Source organism: Melanotaenia boesemani, chromosome 6 (assembly GCF_017639745.1).
Source record: "Melanotaenia boesemani isolate fMelBoe1 chromosome 6, fMelBoe1.pri, whole genome shotgun sequence".
Classification (NCBI taxonomy): domain Eukaryota; kingdom Metazoa; phylum Chordata; class Actinopteri; order Atheriniformes; family Melanotaeniidae; genus Melanotaenia; species Melanotaenia boesemani.
The window spans coordinates 4,018,520-4,032,265 of NC_055687.1; the positions used below are offsets into that span (position 1 = coordinate 4,018,520).

A 13,746-nucleotide genomic window follows, 5' to 3' on the forward strand; every position below is an offset into this window, starting at 1 on the left:
TTATCCTTTTCATGTGTATTTTTTTCCTGAACGTTCAAGCAGCTCCACATTTTTATTTTAAAATATATAAAATGCACATCTACATGTTTTCCTCTGCACTGCTTTGAAATGAACAAAACACAGGACCCTTTGCAGCACATCAAAGTTATGTGTTGAAGTGAAAACAATCCTCATCTTTGTTTACACAGCTGCATCTGCAGCACAGTTTATAAGAGCAAGTTGGAGAAAAGCATTTAATTTCCCACCTGATACCATGAAAAATACGTTACACGGTAGCAGAGGCCCAGGACATCATGCAGTCCCAAACAGATGTGACTGAGCACACCGGTGGAATCTCAGATAAAATCACCGAGAGCAACACTCACTCCACCAAGTTGAGGTCTAACTTCCGGCGGCTGACTAGTCATCCACCAGCTCCAGTGACTCCACAAACGGTGGTGAAGAAGCCACGGAAGACCGTCTTGGAGGTCTAAATGTGGTAAAATCCAGTGGTCACCCACAAATTCCAACTGCGGTCAAGCCAGCCATCTCTAGCGTATCCGTGGTCAAACCAGCTGCCACCTTATTTTGTGGCGCTCGACTGGAATCCTCCCAGTACAGGTGATCTTCAAACCAGGATGAGGACTTCTGCGTGGATGAGCAGTTAGTTCCATATAAAGGCCACGGCAGTTTTATGCAGTACATGCCAGTGAAACCAGCCAGGTATGGCCTGAAAATGTGGGTAGCCTGTGACGTAAAAACATCTTACTGCATGTGAGTTTGTACACCGGCCGATCAGCTGGTGCTCCGGCCCAGGAAAAAATAAAAAAGACTGCTGCTGGGTTGTGCTGGAGAATACAGAAGGCCTGACAAGAGTAACAGTCACAAGTGGCAAGTTTTTCACTCCATTTGCTCCGGCAGAGGAGCTGCTGAAAAACATTATTACCATGGTTGGCTCTAGCAGAAGAATTGTGCAAAGCAACTGCAACAACTGCAAAAAACCTCTTTGCAAGGAACATTACTTCAGTTTGCAGCTCCTGCCTCCCCTGAACTGTTTGTGTTATGTTGGTATTGTTGTTGTTATTGTTCAATTCATTTCTAGATATTGTTTATGGTCTATTTTCTGTTAGCCTTCATGGTGTTATAATGAATAGCTTGACTTGTTACATGGACTGTAGGTGAAGCTCTTTATTACAGCCCACACATAAAATTAGATGTTTGATATGTGTGAGGTCTGATGAGGGTTTAAAAAACAAAACAAAAATAGACAATAAAATAATTAATTAATTATTTAGTATAACTTGATTTTATGCACATATTTCTGTGCAGAAGGGTACATAACAGGAGTATTTGACACTAAGCAAAAACTAATAATGCGTATAAATTAATTTCTAAGCTAATCTTTAACTTCCGCAAATTAAAAATTTATTGAAAATTCGTTAATCATTGATATGGATGATTAGAATTGATCCTGGTTTGAAGAATAAAAAAAGTAAAAAAGAAATATGAAATATTTTCTATGACTTTTTACATGCACATTTATGTGTGTTAGGGTGCAAAAGGGGATTTTTTTTCAAAGGGGTGCATAAGGGTTAAGTGTGTGGGCAACACAGCACAGTTTACCTAATTGCAGGCGCTTAATAGCCATATTTATAATGGCAGCATTATCTGCAGTGATTGCTACTATTTTTTCAGAAACTCTGACAGAACACCACTGATTTTCTCTGCCACAACACAACCCATCTGTGCTTTGTACACAGCTTTTGTTTTTAGCACTTTTTGCTGCATTTTGCCCTCCACTATTTAGTGTGCTGTGCTACTCCAGCCATCACATGAGAGTGCAACAGATCAGATGTCACTGAGCCCTGTAATTTGCTGTAGAAACATTGCCAAGAGTCTGGAATGAGTAAAAGTATATAAAGTTTATTACAAGAGAAGTATTGAATACAGAATTACTTGCAAGTTGAGAGCAGTCTTCTGAACCCTGAAGCAGGAAGACAATGCAGCCTAGTCGGAGTAGTCGAATGCAGATCCACTGAGCTTTCAACACAGATCCCATTGAAGACAAATTGATGAAATAAAAGACCAGGAAGAGACAAAAGGTGTTATACCTTTCTGTTGACAACTGGAGGTCATCCTTACCAGATAAGGCTGAGACAAAGCAGAGCCTGTCTCCCCTCAGGCCTCAGAGCTTAGGCACATAAATCTGAAGACTGGCGTAGACTAAAGTCGTAAACAACCTATGATATCTTTAAGGAGTTAAGTTATATCCCAGATGTGCTTCAGACAGTATCTAGGGAAAGATGAGGGTCACCATGTTCTGTCAATGGATCTACACATGCTCAAATGGAGAAATGAACAGAATTTTTTGTTTGTTTTTCAGTGTTATCTGCAGAAACCTACAGCTGTTGCTGGTAGAAGAAGGAGTTCCCTGCAAATGTGGTCTTGACAAGCAGGACTTGGAGCATCTCTCCATAAAACAGGAACCACAGGATCTATGGCCCAATCAGGATAAGTGATGGAAGATGGAATGACGACAGGGCACATAGGGCAGGTGTAAACAGTGACGTGGAGTGTAACACTGCCAGAAAATCCCTCAGCTGCTCTGAATGTAGTGAAGAGGTTCACCACCAAATTTCTCTCTACAGACGTTTAACAAAGAAACCTTTATATAAACCATACAAGATGTTTTAAAGTGATGCAAAATGTAAACTTGCAGGAAAGTTTTAACACATGTAAAAACTGTTAAATTTAATGTTTATGTCAACATCAAAAATCTGTGGTAAAATGACTGAATGTGGACAAAGATTTAGTCAAAAGACAAACTTAGACCAACACATGAGAATCCACACAGGAGACAAACCATTTAGTTGTGATGAATGTGGACATAGATTTGTTGGAAAGGGGGACTTAAACAGGCACATGAGAATCCACACAGGAGACAAACCATTCTGCTGTGATGAATGTGGACAAAGATTTATTAGAAAGTGGGACTTTAACCAACACATGAGAATCCACACAGGAGAAAAACCATTCTGCTGTGATGAGTGTGGACAAAGGTTTAGTCGCAAGACACACTTAAACCAACACATGAGAATCCACACAGGAGACAAACCATTCAGCTGTGATGAGTGTGGACAAAGATTTAGTCAAAAGACAAGCTTAAATGAACACATGAGAATCCACACAGGAGACAAACCATTTAGCTGTGAGGAATGTGGACAAAGATTTAGTCAAAAGACAAGCTTAGACCGACACATGAGAATCCACACAGGACAGAGACCGTTTCCTTGTGAGGTTTGTGGTGAATTATTTAGATGGCGTGTCTCTTTAAAAGGACACATGCGTGTCCACACAAAATAGAAATGACGAAAGTGCAAAATTTTGCTACTAATCTGTAAACAATGTTGTTTACAGTGTAAATATGAGCTGGTTAGAGGAACTTCAAGGGGGTATTCTACGGTGGTGATACACTGTGGTGTCTCTTCAGTACCCACCATTGACCTTTACTTGAACATTACCTGGTCATGTCTAGGGCAAAATGTGCCTCATCAGATTTTGTTGTCTTTTTTTAGTAGTTGAAATCTGTTGTTCATTCATTCATTGCCCATTGGTACCTTCACAAATTTGTCCATATTTTGCTAGCAGCTAAGATCCTAATCTCGATGAGCTCGCAAGACAGGTGAAGAGTTGTTATGATGCAAAAACACAAATTAATAACTTAGATCCTTACAAGCTGAATGATGAATGACGTTCAGGTTTAGGTGTTTCCACCTGTTCAGTCTCAGACATCTGTGTTTATCTGGTGTTTGGACGTTCTGTCAATAATTTTAAAAACTACTGATGATTAAATGCTCCTGCAGCCATTTTACAAAGGGAAGGAAGAGGACCGAGTCTAGAAATATTCGGCTGCAACAACATCGCCTCTCGCCTGACTAACTTGGTTAGGCTCTAGCCCCACAAACAGGTAAAGAACATGGATGGCAGTATGGGCGATATAATGTGTTGTTGTTCACCTGAGGGTTGTATTTACTTATAAGCCTGGTACACACATAACAATATTTGGGCTGTTTTTGTCCTGATTTTGCCTCTTCCCAACCTTGGACGGCAAACGCCCGATAATCGTGTGATTTCCCTGTCCAATCATAATATGGTCTGTGGTGTGTTATGAGCCGATTTGTCCCGATAATCTGCTCCGATATGGGTCATAGCCACAGTTGGGAACATTGAACATGTTTCATATTTCAGTGCAGATTTCTGAAGAACACCGCCGACTCGTGCATTGTGACTGTGTGGGGGGTGACGTGGCACGGAATGTGGCCAATCAGAGCGAGCTGGCTGGGGAGCAAGGAAGTAAACAAAGTCCGTGTTCACGCCGTCTCCAGTCTGATATTTTTTTTAGTTCTGCCTTTTTCTGTTAACACTGGTCCCAAGACCTCCATCATTCCCCCGTCCTATATATCCCCTTCTTTCCCCTTTCTTTTCGATTGTTACCATGTTTCTTCTTCTTTGCCTTGTGCCATTTGTTGCCATGCTTCTTTTTCTACGTTTTTTTGCTTGTTGTTGATGTTGTTCTTCTACATTTTTTTGCCGGTTGTTGCTATGGTTCTTCTTCTACATTTTTTGCTGGTTGTTGCTGTGGTTCTTCTACGTTTTTTGCCGATTGTTGATATGGTCCTTCTACATTTTTTTGCCGGTTGTTGGTATGGTTCTTCTTCTACGTTTTTTGCCGGTCGTTGGTATGGTTCTTCTTCTACGTTTTTTGCCGGTTGTTGATGTGGTTCTTCTACGTTTTTTGCCGATTGTTGATGTGGTTCTTCTACGGTTTTTGCCGGTTGTTGATATGGCTCATCTTCTATGTTTCAATGTTTGACCAGCTCGGAGGACTAGATTGTAGATGAGTTGCTGGACAGCATCGTCATGTGTGTGTTCTGTGATTACATTTTCGGGGCACACAACGCAGTACGATCAAAACTGACTTTTTTTATTTCCATTTGTGAGGTCTTGACCAGATAAAAAAGATTTCCTATGATTTAAAAAATTATTGTGTGTACCAGGCTTTAGAGACCTATTTGAAGACTAGATATTTCTTCACTATATTCTGATACATAAAAGTGAATTATTTACGGGGGACATGTTTTTTTTTCTTTCATGAATATAGATTATTTCTTGTAAAGACAAGGTTTTTTCACAAGGATCTTTCAGATAATTTGCTAACAAAATGCCTTATCTAAATACTTTCCACATTGTATGATTTTATCAGTGTAATTGTATATTATGAGATTACTGTAACCTGCTGCAAGAAGCAGACTTCTCCATTTAATCCTTCTCATAAGATTTATAACTTTAGGTGGTTAGTTCTTTTATTTTTTGGGGGGGTTTTAAATATATCCAGAAACTCATTACTTTTTTTCATTAACTTCTAAATCATTTAATTTTTTATAAGTTAATGGAAAACATAATACTTGGATGTCAGAATTTGACTGTAGTGTTTAGATTATTCTCCCTGTAATAGTAGCCACGAGCAGAGTGTATTCATGTGTTAACTGTATTCATGTGTACGTGTATGTCCTACGTCATATATCTCAATAAAAGATCTCAGAATTTTCTGAGATCTGACTGACTGGTAATGGTCCCTGACTCGTCCTTATAAGAGGGTAATCAAGAAATTTAGGTCCTCCTGACACACAGAGACAAACAAGGAGCCTTTTGGATATGGGGCTCCTCTTGAATCTTAAATGTTGTTTTATTATTATTTTAAAATATGCTTTTGTTTATAACTGGATTGGAGAAACATATGAAAATAGGTGGATAGAGGAGAATTAGAAGGAGAAAAGATAGTGAAAGGAAGAACAAAACTAAAGGTAGAAAACAATCACAACAACTGCAATCAAAGCTAAACAGATAAACTAAACAGCCTGGACTGAAACAGTAAACATCCTGAAGGCTTCTAAAGCCCTGTTTCCATCATCTGGTCTGGACACATTTCCACGGAAACTGGGACGGGTACCCTAATATCCGACCCATCCTACTTTTTTTTACCCTTCCGTTGGGGTACCAATCCAACCGACCTGACACGAAAGGGTGGAGTTTTACACACTGCAACCTGTTGATCAGTTGAGGAAAACCTGGCAAAAACAACAAAGTAGGAATGGCTTCTTGTTTAGAGCAACATATTTTCTTTGTTGATTAAATCTCCATTTAAAATTGAATTACAAAGCACTGCTAAGAAGAAAAGACACAAACTGTTGGATGATCACCAATCTCCTCCTTTGTTTCTGTGTGGTGTTTTGATTCTATTCTAATTAAGGTGCTGTGATGGCTCTACAACTATCCAACTGATATTTCACCTCTTAGTAAAGGTTATGGTTGGCTTTGGAAATGCAGCGAGGTGAGTTTCCAAACATATCCACACCCTAACCAGTCCAACCTGACCTACACCCATTGGTAGAAATCAGCCTTATGAGAACACAACAGACAATCTATAGCGGCACCTGTGAGAAGAAAAACTGCAAAAACCAGGAACCGCAACAAACACAAGTATATGTGTGGGTGTCAGCATGTGTCTGTATGTAGGTGTGTGTACTCAGCATTAGGGATGAGTTGTGTTGAGTGCTTAAGTAAATGCAACCGCACTACCTCCAAGGATCAGAGGCAGACCGAGAGGGCCCAAGCCTCGGTCAACCAGCAGCCACCACAGAGCAGAACTGAGACAGACCACTGCAGCAATGGTGGACAGTTCCCCAACACCAGGGCCCAGCCTTCACCACCCAGCCCATGCTGGGGCAGCCCCAGGTCACCGAGTAGGCACAGTGTGGGGTGTGCAGTAATATTACACTTTAACCACGTTGCAAGGTCTTCACATACCTGAAGCAAAAACTTCTGAAAAGGTGTGCAAAAACATAAAGCATGTAAATAATCATTGAGTGCAGGGGTGGCCAACGTCGGTCCTCAAGAGCCACAATCCAGGTTTTCCATGCATCCCTGTACCAGCACACCTGACTCAAATTAAATGGATCCAACAGTCTATGAGAATTTACACAATGACTCATTAGTTTGAGTCAGGTGTGTCAGTGCAGGGTGCATGGAAAACCTGCAGGACTGTGGCTCTCGAGGACCGACGTTGGCCACCCCTGATTGAGTGTGTTATTAATATAAGCAGATGTTTGATGATGTTAGACCCATCTTGAACACTCTTTGTCCTGGGGGATGCGCAGTCGGCTGCGTCTGGGTGGGAGGTGATGGGGGTGGCTGGGGGTGGAGGTGGAGACCGGATTTGGGGCTCACTGCCCTCTGGTCTGCCAGGGATGTCTCCCACAGAGCATGGTGGGAGGGAGGGGGAGGTGCTGGGGAGTGCGATTGGGAAGTTCGTATGCTGTGTGTGTGTGTTTATACTTTTTTTTTTGTTGTTGTTGTTTTTTTTAACCTGTCCTGTCCAGCATCATAGCAAGCATAATGATAATCTGGTTGCTGTATCGGGCTTAACAAATTTGCTCTGCCAAGGGGAGGCCTATGGGTAAGGCTCCTCTTGATATTCTGATTTATTAGAAGAGGAGACAAAAACACCACAGACAGAAGGCAACGACCCTTCAATCCAAACTTTCAACCAGGCAACAAACTGTTACACCTGTACATGAACACAGCAGAAAATTTCCTACGGCCTTTACTGAAAAACGGAGCTGCTAGTCATTAAGACTTCTTAAATAACAAAATCAAAAAGACATATCACAAAAGTAGCACACTAACCAGATACAAACTCACAGGGGAAAAAAAAGAAATTGTCTCTTAGTTTATAAACTCACTGGACAACTCAGTGACTGTGTCAGCATGCCGATTATGAGGTTTAAGGAGTGATCAGTGATGAAGAGTGCTGACTGAGATGGTGCAAATGCGACCACACCTCTACGGAGGCTAGAGGCAGACCAGGGAAACCCAGAGACCCGGGCCCTCAGCAGCAGCCCTGTAGCACTAACCCAAGCACCCACCCCGGGAACCAGGGCACCATAGATTTCCCCCACCTACTCCAATCTCCACCTCATGGTGGGATGGTGATAGTGCCAAGCATCACAAAGGCCAAAATCCTTCATATACTGTTTAACACTTTCTGTGGATTGCTAGACTTGATGACTTCCTGTGGTACTATGTTGGTCCGGTATAACCGAGTGAGGTGAAAAGGGAGTGGAAAAAAGGACGGGTCTTCAACATTTGGACCATGTATATTTGCAGTACATAAATTAACATTTTGAATAGATATTGTAACTATTATGAATCTTGCTTCTGGATCTATGATTGTATTCTTAATGTCAACGTTTAACCTTCTATTAATTAGAGTTGCTGCTCCTCTCTGCCTAGAATTACAACAAGCTGAGTACACATGTGGAAACTGGGCTGTCAAAGATCCACCGCTGAGATTGACAAATGAGTCCAAGGATCAGAGGCAGACCAAGAGGGCCCACAGAGCAGAACTGAGACAGCTCACTGCAGTAATGCCAATGCTTCCAGACAGGAGGCGGCAAAGAGAGGCTGCAGCCAGAGCATCCCCCACCCCCCAACCTGTTCCACTTCTTCAAACCCATATCCTCAACTCCCACTCTCACCCCATATCCCCTGCTCCAGTGCAGGCCGCCCCACCCACTGAAAAGAGGACAGTTCGCCAGCACCAGGGCCCAGGCTTCACCGCCCAGCCCACGCCGGGGCAGCCCAGCCACCCAGTGAGGACCATGTGTGCGGAGTTCATTTCTATATTGATATCACCCGGTTCACCGAGTAGGCCCAGTGTGGGGTGTGCAGTAATATTACACATTAACCACGTTGAAAGGTCTTCACGTACCTGAAGCAAAAGCTTCTAAAAAAAAAAAAGGCATGCAAGACCATAAAGCATTCCCCCAGGTAGATATTTCCTTGCTGCAAGTACAACCAGGAAAGATCTAATACAGCGAGTATTTCCGATGCTAGTATTGGTATCGGCCCATCCCTATTACATATGTACATACATACATACATACATAAAAAACATGGAGATACATTAATATGTATACATACTTACATGAAAATACTTATGTATATGTATACACACACACACACATATATATATATATATATATATATATATATATATATATATATATATATATTGAAGTTTTAAAATATTCTTTGTTGGCTTTAAAAGATTTGTTCACCACCTGTAAATCAGAAGGAAGAGTGTTCAAAAATCCACATTTTTAAAAGAAGGCAAAAATACCAGAGTTTGAGTAGAATTGACAATTCTTTGTTAAGCCAGTAATAAGAAAACAATACATATCTTCTCGAGAAGGAGGCCTGTTAGCTTAGCTTCTGATCACTAATACACAAAGTGTCGGGACCCTTCGGTTCAGCCAAAAGACCCGCCTAACTAAATTATCCTCCTCATTTATAGTGATACAAAGCATTGTGGCTATGTGCGTGCATGTGGTGAGCATTCATGTGAATGTGTATTTTGCAAGGTGGTCCCTCCTTCTTCCGGGAATTTGATTCCTCCAGGTCCTTCGTCTGAGGTGCGTCAGAGCTGAAAGGAAAAAGATACTATGCTCTGCTTCACTATCTTTTTCTGCCTTTCTACTGACTCCCTTGTACTTTTTCTCACAATATTCACACAAAGGCTATTCTTTTAATGATTTCTGAGTTACTGGGAAATTCCGTTCTGCTAGGAGTGAATAGATAAGCAAAGAGATACAAAAATATTTACGATTCACTCCCTAGTGGCCATCTAGAACATTGTCAAGGCCGCTAATGGTCAGCTGTTTTCTCAGTATTGAACTCAGTAACCTTATATGAGTTTATGTGAATACACTATCTGTAACCTGCAAAGCAATGATGACAATTAAGCTGTAGTTCTATTAAAAGCAAAGCCTAATGCACGTTACTAAAATCTAAGGATAAAATGTAAATGAATAAATGAATAAGAATGCTTAAATGAGTAAATGAATAATAAATGAGTAAATGAATCAAAATGCTTATAAAATATTTGCAACAATATATACATACAAAGAAGCATGTACATCAATACGTGCATGTATTTACATACATGTATATACATGCAGCTGTTCTTATTGTTTCTTAAGGTTATTTAATCTTCATTTTAATTCCAGTGTTTTCCTCATGGGGATCCTCCACACCGGGGATTTTGCCTGCTCGGTCTGGGGGTTGTTGCCACGGTGATCACCCTTGTCTGGGTGGCTGGGGCCCTGCACTGCACCCTTATGACGGTAGTGTGGGTCCCGGTCTGCCCTGATGGGGGTGGTTGCCCCGGTAGGACATGGGTGGACTGGCTCCTGGTGTGGATGGATCCCCATGATATTGTTTCCTCACAGCAGCATCAGGCCAGATGTTTATTACTTTTAGTATTTTATACCTACATTCAGTTTGGAGACAGAACTTAGTCATGTTTGTACAGAATGGGGCGGTCTGCTCGATGTATGTGTGTGTATGCATGTGTGTGCATATGACTGTGAAAGATTTTAATGAGTGTTTATTTATTGTTATGTAATTCTACTTTGATGTATGTAAAGGCTTGTTTTGTTTTTATTGTGCTTCAGCAGAAATATGCATGAATGTTTATCATGTAAAGCACTTTGTGTTTCCTTCGGCACGAAAAGCACTTTATAAAGTTTGATTTGATTCAAACTTTTAACCCAACAAGAAATCCTTTTCTAACTCATGTTGTGTATATATGCTTTTATGTTTAATTTCTGTTTTCTACTCCATTCTGTTCTGTTCTACAGTCAGATGCTTTTCTCCAAAGCGACTTCGAGACGAGAGTAAGAACACCAGCAGAAACCAACTAGAAGGGACGTCATCATTAAGTGGTACTCAGACTGCTGGGAGTCCAGGTGGACGCAGGTGCTGTCATGTAGCGCTAGAGGAGGACTTTCTGTTTTTTTCCTTATGATTTCATCACACAACATCATCTTAAGCATAAGTGCACGCATCTTCTTCAGTACTGAGCTGAACCAAAGAGCTGGACAAATCTTTTTAACTCATTCCGATGAGTAAAAGAGTTAAGCTAAGTGTGGAAATGCTCCTTAAACAACTGAGTCTTTAGCTTGCTTTTAAAAGTGGATAAGGACTCTGCGGATCGGACGGAGTTTGGTAGATGGTTCCACCACCGGGGAACAACAGAGGAGAAGAGTCTAGCTACTGATGTGGCACCACCTTGTGGTGGGAGCACTAGGCGTCTTTCGCTGGCAGAGCGTAACTGTGGAGAGGGAGTGTAGCTTTGGATTAAGGAGTGGAGGTAGACCGGAGCCGTTTGGGTTATTGTTTTGTAAGCCAGAAGCAGAGCTTTGAATCTGATGCGCTGCAACTGGAATCCAGTGGAGAGCGATTAGCAGCGGAGTGACATGAGCTCTTTTGGGCTGGTTGAAGACCAGACGTGCTGCTGCGTTCTGGATCATCTGCAGAGGTTTAACTGAGCATGCAGGCAGGCCAGCCAGTAAGAAGTTGCAGTAGTCAATGTGTGAAATGACCAGAGCCTGGACCAGGAGCTGGGTCGTGTGTTCAGTCAGGTAGGGTCTGATCCTCCTGATGACACCAAGATTCCTGGTAGAAGACGTAGACACAAGCGTGATGGAGTCAAGCTGCACGCTTATCTGTGGCTGTAAGGAAGGATTGGCTGGACAGACAATAAGCTCGGTCTTGGACAGATTTAGGTTAAAGTGGCGATCCTTCATCCATGTGGAGATATCAACAAGGCATGCTGATATTTGCATTGAGATGTTTGTTGCTATGTTTGATTACTGGAAATTCTATCAAAACAACACATCTATTGTATCTGTCTGACATATATTGTATGTCAACTCATTAATTTTCTATTATGTTTAGTCCATTTCAGGATCACGGGTGGCTGGACTCTATATTCCAGCAATTAGCATATGAGAGGCAGGGTATACTCAGGTTTATTCTATTTTTATTTATTTTTTCCTGTATTTCTGTTTCAGAAGGGTCAGATCGTTGGCATCAAGCAGAGAAGGAAAAGCAGAAACTATTAGAACTGGGTTCAGAACTGTCCAACGCACTATTATAACTGGAAGGATGGTGGGGAACCATCATCTTCCAGGAAGAAATGTGGTCAGAAAAACATCCAGAATGATGGTGATCAGTGATCAGTAAAAGGTTTGGTGGAACCAGATGGAAGACAAACAGCAGTAGAACTCAGGACCATGTTTAGTTGTGAAAGTTAGAACTTTTCCACATGAACAATGTGAAGAAACTCAAGGGACTGAACAGCTGTGTAGTCAGAAGAAAACCACTAATCAGTGAGGATAACTGGAGAAAAAGGCTTCAGGTTGCTAGGGAGCATAAAGACTGGACTCTGGAGCCATGGAAGAAGGTCATGTGGTCTGATGAGTCCAGATCTACCGTGGTCCAGAGTGATGGAGCATCAGGGTAAGAAGAGAGGAGGATGAAGGGAAGCAGCATCATGTCTAGTGCTGCTGTACAAGCCTGTGGGGGCAGTCTATGATCTGGTGTTGCTGCAGTGGGTCAGGTCTAAGCTCAGATCATCTCCACCTGCTTTCTACAACATGACGATGAGTTCACTGGACTCCAACGGCCTCCACAGCCACCAGATCTCAGTCCAGTAGAGCAGCTTTGGGATGTGGTGGAACGGGAGATTCTCATCATGGATGCAGCCGACAAACCTGCAGCAACTGTGTGATGCTGTCATGTCAATATGGAGAAAACCTCTGAGGAAGGTTTCCACCACCTGCTTCATCTATCACACCAGGATTAAAAAGGTCCGACCCGGTACTGGAAGGTGGACCTGATGGAGAGGACGACCCGGTACTATCTGGTGGACCTGATGAAGAGGATGACCCGGTACTAGAAGGTGGACCTGATGAAGGGGATGACCCGGTACTAGAAGGTGGACCTGATGAAAAGGACGACCCGGTACTAGAAGGTGGACCTGATGAAGAGGATGACACTTAGTTTCAGCATAGAAGGTTTTATTTTATTGTATAATCAATGTGAATATTTGTTGTTTTTCTTTCCTTCTGCCACCACCAAAAGGCTGCTTTGCTTTGGATAATTAAAATTAAGGTACAGTAAATTCAGACATTCAGATAGCTATCAGAAATGTGGTTTTTTAATAAAAGTGTTCAAGACTTTGCTTGTGTTCTAAGATGTACATGCAGAAAAATGTACACTATCGCCCCCCCTGTGGTCACAGATTCTGATGAATCAGCGATTTTGGTGAAACACCTATCGTTGTAAAAGTGTTTTGGTAATGTACTTTTGTTTTGTAAATGTAAATATGGTTTCTATGATGTAAATGTGCATTGTTAATATGTAAAACTGTTGCAGTCGATGTAAATGTGTATTACAAAAATGTGTTTCACTCGATTTAATATTGTTTTGCACTTCCCGGCCACCGTACAAATGGCTGAAATGCATTAAATACCAAATTCAGCTCACATTCTTGGTTAAAACAATTATTTATATTTTAGTAAAGATAAAGCAACTGAAAACTTATTAGAAACCGGATGTTTGTTCAGTGTGAAAACAGTTTCACATCCAAGTTATTTAAGACTTTTAGACAGCAAGCAAACTAAAATTACATTAATCCAACATAAACGATGGGAATGCCTAAAAAGAGCCTTTACGAGACAAATGTAAACTGAATTATTGCTTGTGTAACTGTGGTTATTGCTCGGGTATTTTTGGTTCCTACCCACCCTTGTTTCAGGAGGGAAGATAGAAAACGACGGAATTATTCTCTGAGAAAGTTTC

General features: G+C 41.5%; 1 protein-coding gene across 1 annotated transcript in view; it reads right to left on the reverse strand.

Moving 5' to 3' along the window:
• The window catches only part of LOC121641689 (E3 SUMO-protein ligase ZBED1-like), a 631,274-nt gene that overhangs the window by 288,860 nt on the left and 328,668 nt on the right, over window positions 1–13,746 (reverse strand). The gene's annotated exons all lie outside the window — the stretch shown is intronic.